Below are 6558 nucleotides of genomic sequence, written 5' to 3' on the forward strand. Positions count from 1 at the left end.
ACAGATTAAAATCAGAATATTATTTTTAGGAATTGGAAATAAAAATACATGATTCCTATTGTTTTAAAAGTTCCTGATAAAAACTGGATAATTAACGATGAACAGGGTCGGTTTCAGAGAAAATTTATAACCAAATTGAATTTTTTAATACGTAGTCAACTTTAACAACAACTAATTCTATTATTCAAAAAAGGAGATAAAAGCAGCCAGACAACTACAGAGATATCAACTTGTTAAATACTACCCTAAAATTTTCAACTAAAATTATACAAGAACTAATGAACCAGAGGATAACTTTAGCAGATGAACAACAGGGTTTTCGCACTGGAAGATCGTGTACAGATGCAATATTCGTCATAAAGCAAATTACTGAGAAATCACTAGAGTATAAAAGACATAGACCAGCATTTCTATGTCTGACTGACTTGAAGACACCATTTGATAGAGTAAGCCTCAAATATGTCATCTATCTTCTGCATAATAGAGAAGTCACCCTAGTTATCATAAAATTTATTGAAAATATCTACCAAAACAACACAATAGAAGTCAGAATAGATGGACAACTTACAGAACCTATATACATAGGCAGCGGAATTAGACAGGGAGACTCATTGAGTCCTATGCTCTTCAATTTAATCATTGATGAAGTAATAATCAAAAGCGTTAACAAAGGAAGAGGATGAAGAATGGGAAACAAAGCAGTGAAAATACTCTGTTACGTAAACGACGCAATATTGATAGCCCAAGATGAAGATAGTCTGCGCAAAGATTCGTCTACAGATTTAACATAAAAGCAAAAGAATTCAATATGACAATTTCATCTCAGAAAACTAAAACAATAGTAATCAGTAAAAAAGAACCAATCAGATGTAACATAGAAATTGATGGTATCAGTATTGAACCAGTAATGGAAATAGAATATCTTAGAACTACATTGTCAAGCTACGGAGACCTGGACAAATAAGTGAGAAATCAAGTACCTACAAAAAGCAAATAGACTGGCAGGATGTCTTAATAACACTATATGGCGAAATCGACATATTAACACTGAGATGAAATCAGAATTTATAAAGCCAGTGCACGACCAATAATGACATGCATCAGAATACACGCGATACAGCAACAACACAAAGACTACTAGAAACGGCAGAGATGAGAGTACTGAGAAGAATCTGAAGAATTACAGGAAATACGCTGAGAGATCGGAAAAAGAGTGAAGACATTAGAAGATAATGTAACGTACAGTGTATAAACGAATGGACACTGAATAGAAAAAAAAAAGAATGGAATAACCACATAAACATAATGGGGGAGACACGTGTGGTCAAAATAGGAAGAGATAAATCAGCAATCGGTAGAAGAAGTATCGGCCGACCGCGCAAAAGATGGAGTGACAACCTTCCATAGAGGTATCAATCCATCAATGAACAAGCAGAATTGCTTATAAAGAGGAAGAAGAAGAAGTAGTCAACTTTACGTCACATTTATACACGCTTACATTACAATCGTGATACACGACCTCATTACGACCCCATTAAAATTAAAATAAAAATGAAATCACCTAATAAAATTTAATTTTTTTTAATATACTACAGTCCGTATAGGTCTGGATCCCGCGTATGAAAAAAAAAGTTGATTAATAGCAAGCTGAAAATTTGTTAATAGCTTAAGGGTGTCTAGTCGGATAAACTTTGATATATGGGAGCACTGGAACAGGGGCAGTTTTAATTGTGGAACAGGTTAAAAATTTGGAACGGTCACACCACGAAAACGGCACATTTATTTTGTCCGACAGAACAGACTTAAACTCTCCGAACAGAGATTTAACTCTCATGCAAAAATCAGACTGCTATTTATCACCTGTCATAATTTCTGTCATTTGACATATTCTACATGTTCCACTCATTAAAATGCCCATTTGGTGATAAATAGCAGTCTGATTTTTGCATGAGAGTTTAATCTCTGTTCGAAGAGTTTAAGTCTGTTCTGTCGGACAAAATAAATGTGCCGTTTTCGTGGTGTGCCCGTTCCAAATTTTTAACCTGTTCCATAATTAAAACTACCCCTGTTCCAGTATTCCCATATATCAAAGTTTATCCGACTAGACACCCTTAAGCTATTAACAAATTTTCAGCTTGCTATTAATCAACTTTTTTTTCATACGTGGGATCCAGACCTAGTACAATATACATACCGTTGCACGTCATTATCTACGTCAGAGATCTAAGTTGACATTGTTGCCCAATTACAAAAAATTCTTGAATTCAATTTACATCAAATATATCACATAATTATTGCGAAGTGGATTATACGACAAAACAAATTAATATTCAACGTAAATAAATAAAAACATTAAAAATAGAAAACAAGAATTAAGTTATAATCTTACGTTAAAGTAAAGAATAAAAACAAATCTGAAGTGTCAATATCGCAACTGTCAAATAAATGTTACCAATTTATGCCAAAATGTCACCTTTGTTCGATCGCAGTTAGAGTGTAATCCGAACAAGTATGCTTTATACAAACGCTTTATACGCTGTGAGCTCGTACGTAGAGGGGATATTTACAAATTCGCGAGCGCCAGTAGTGGCAAGTCTGTAAACGTTTACCGGAAATTTGACATAAATGTCAAAGTCATTAATTTAAAATTAAAATTAAAAGCATTAATTATAAAAAATATTAGTTGGTCAAAGCTGTGGTATATATTTTTACCTTAAATATACTTACATTTTAAATACTGAATTTAAGTTTTTTTAATGTTCCGTAATATGTAATTATAATTTAATCTAAAAATCTTAGCGCCATCTACACGATAATTGTGAAAGTATCCGAAGTAAGAAATTCATATTTTATCAATAGAACGTCAAAATGATTAGCAAAATCTTAAAAAAATCTATTACAATTTAATTACTTTTTTGCGTTGTAAATGTTAAGCAATAACAATTAAATAATAAATTTAAAAATTACTGGTGAAAGTTGAATTAGTAATCCGCTAGGAGCGCCACCAGCGAAGTTCAGAGCGTATATTTCACTTATACAAATTAAATGAAACAAGTTAGGATATGTTTCTTTAAATTTACATTAATAGAAATCTTCCAATATTATTTCTATGCGTATATAATAAAATATGTCTACGGGCTGTAATTCCAGTGTACTCAGCTAAACGATTCTAAAAAGGAACACAACTACGAACTTATATTTCATGTTAATATCATGTGACGTCACGTGCTATGACGCGGATGAAGTGCAGCGGTATCTATATTGTATGGACTGTATGTAAAAAGTCTTCTTCTTCTTCTTTTTATATAGACATTACTCTGCCTGTTTTTCAATGTGCCTCCAGTAAGTTGTCATTCCATCTTTTTCGTGGTCTTCCCACTGATCGTCTTCCTATTGGGGAACCGTCTCTCGCCGTCCTTACTACTCTATTTGTTGTCATTCGGCTTATGTGGTCGTTCCATTCTACTCTTCTGCTTTTCACCCAGTTATTAATGTTGTCCACTTTGCATCTCCTTCGTATATCTGCACTTCTAGCTCTATCCCACAGCGTCTTACCATCGATTTTTCGCAATGTTTTAATCTCTGCTATTTCTAGCATTCTTTTTGTCTTTTCTGTATAAGGTCGTGTTTCTGCCGCGTATGTCATTATTGGTCTGATGACTGTTTTGTAAATTCTGCCTTTCACTTCTTTTCCGATGTTTTTATTTCTCCATATTGTTTCATTCAGGCAACCTGCGGCTCTGTTTGCTTTATTCACCTGATCTTCCACTTCTGTTTCGAGCTTTCCGTAACTGCATAGTGTGATGCCTAGATGTTTAAACTCCATGACTTGTTCTATTATTTGACCCTCCAGCTCTAATTTACACCTTATTAGATCTGCTGTTATAACCATGCATTTAGTCTTTTTTGGGGAAATTATCATGTTAAATTTTCTAGCGGTTATATTAAATTCGTGCAGCATACGTTGTAAATCATCTTCACTTTGAGAGATTAGTATTGCGTCGTCTGCATAGCAGATTATTTTAAGTTGTTTTTCTCCCATTTGGTATCCTTTTTTTGTTCTTACTTTTTTTATTATTTCGTCCATGATCAGGTTGAACAACAGAGGACTCAGGGAATCTCCCTGTCTTATCCCATTACCAGCTTCAATTGGGTCAGTTAGTTCTTCATCTACTTTTATTTTTATTGTGTTGTTCTGGTAGATATTTTCGATCGTTTTAATTATTCCTAGAGGTACCTCTCTTGCGTACAATAAATGGGTAACGTCCTTTAATTTTTACCCTGTCAAATGCCTTCTTAAGGTCCACGAAACATAAGTATGCCGGTTTGTTGTATTCTAACGATTTTTCTTGAATCTGCCTCATTATAAATATAGCGTCGGTGCATGATCTTCCCGACCTAAAACCTTGTGGTTCTTCTGCTAATGTTATAATTTTATTCAGTTTGTTTGTTATCACTTTGGTCGTTAATTTTAGTGTTGTGTTTAATAAATTAATTCCTCTGTAATTCTCCGGGTCCGATTTTTCTCCCTTTTTGAAGAGAGGTATTAGGATGCTTGATCTCCATTCTTGTGGTATTCTGTTTTGTTCTATTATTTTTTGGATTAGTTTTAATAATTGTTTGGTCAGGTCTTGTCCTCCATACTTTAGGAGTTCATTCGATATTCTGTCCTCTCCTGGTGATTTTCTATTTTTTTAATTTCTTAATGCTTCCGTTATCTCTGCTTCTTCAATATTTATTTCTTCGTTTGTTGTCACTTCAGGTGTTGGTGGTTCGTTATCGTTATCTTTAGCAAACAGAGATCGAAAATAGTCTGCCCAAGTTTCCTTCTGAATGTGTTTCGTTTTTATTAGTTCGTTCATCTCTTTTCTTTGTCCTCTGATCATTCTCCATATTTCCTTTTGTGTTCCGTAGAAGTCGTGTTCCATCTGTTTTGAGAAACTCTCCCAGTGTTCTCTTTTTATTTGTCTGACTAAAGTGTTTGTTTCGTTTCTAATTCTTTTATAGTGGTTGTATGCCTGTTGTGTTTGTTGTGTTCTGTATTGTAAAAAGGCTTTCTTCTTTTCTTCACATTTTATCTTCACTTCCTCACGAAACCATGGGGTTTTCTTTTTTGATATATTGGTATTCGTTACTTTCCTCTCTCCAAGTGATTCTGTTGCTGCGTTAATTATGTTACTTTTGAGTTTTTCCCAGCTTTCCTCGATGTTATCGTTTTCTAGTATTTCATTATCAGCAATCTTCTCTGAAATTCTTTTTCTATATAAGTACTCCGTGGATTCCGTACTTAGTCCTTCGACTTTGATTTTTGTTTGTGTTGGTGCCACTCTCTTAGGTCTTAGGCATTTCATGGTGATTCTAATTTTACATAAGACTAGGCTGTGGTCACTACCTACATCTGCTGAGTTGAGGCATCTCACGTCAATTATTTTTGATGGATGTATATCTCTGTTAGTTACAACCTAATCTATCATAGATCTTTGTCCACGGGTATTATTGAATGTATATTTGTGTTGGTCTTTGTGGTCAAAAAAGTGTTGTTTATTCGAAGTTCGTTATTCGTGCAGAAGTTTATCGTCAGTTCTCCATTTTCGTTTTTGACATTCTCATTATGTTTTTGTTTAATTCCAGGTATTACTTGGTTGCCTATTCGCGCTTTAAAATCCCCCCGTATTATCAACTTTCCTCTAACTTGATATCGAACATAGAATATTTCCCTTGTTGTTTGGGGCTTACTATTTTCTGGGTAAAAAAGTATACGTGTATAATATGTAAATTAGCTCTACAGGCCATGTATGTCCATGACTTGATGTTATTCTGACGATGATGTCCTTGGTGTAACATGACAACCTCTTTGGTGTAAGGAAAGACTGCTTAAAGTGTCTCACCTCAGTTTTTCATCTCTCTTAAAAATATGTCAAAACATATTTTTAAGTGGACCTTAGTGGGTATGACTGTCACATTGTTTCCATTGCATTATAATTTTCGAACTCCATTCATTCCTGTTTATTGCGGATTTTCAGATTTTCCATTTTTTAGGGTTATGGCACTAACGAAGCCTGGATGCGACATACATCTGTACATACATACATCTGAAATTTTATATTCGTTTATAGATTAGTATTTACAATTGGAAAGGTTTTAATCAAAATTTATGAATATACACTCCCATTATTCATGATTATTCTTTTTTATTCTTCCTCTTTTTTCAATGAAAGAAATCTGCAAGAGTAGAGGTGAGAGGTAGGAATTTTTGTGTTGTATACCGATATATCCGATAATGAATCTGTCAAAATATTTTCACGTTGAGCAAGCGGACATTGTTATCATCATTAGCTGTTTTGAATCTAGTACTGAACATAGACCTCTCGTAAATAATTCCATTGCATCGAAACTTGAGTTTGGGCGGAATCGTTGAATTTTTGGTAAAAATAGATCATCTTTGAAATTTGTTGCATTAGAGAAATTATCATAAATGTGGAATTTGAATAGATATTTACAACTACATACATAGTTCTGTACCATATTTGGGTACTAACCTGTTATTTTTATTTTTAG

The 6558-nt window shown here is 33.8% G+C and overlaps 1 protein-coding gene across 1 annotated transcript in view; it reads left to right on the forward strand.

Moving 5' to 3' along the window:
* Window positions 1–6558, forward strand: part of LOC114329016 (homocysteine-responsive endoplasmic reticulum-resident ubiquitin-like domain member 2 protein) — a 42055-nt gene that overhangs the window by 25039 nt on the left and 10458 nt on the right. The window lies entirely within an intron of this gene.

This window comes from Diabrotica virgifera, chromosome 4, assembly GCF_917563875.1.
Source record: "Diabrotica virgifera virgifera chromosome 4, PGI_DIABVI_V3a".
NCBI classification, from domain to species: Eukaryota; Metazoa; Arthropoda; class Insecta; order Coleoptera; family Chrysomelidae; genus Diabrotica; species Diabrotica virgifera.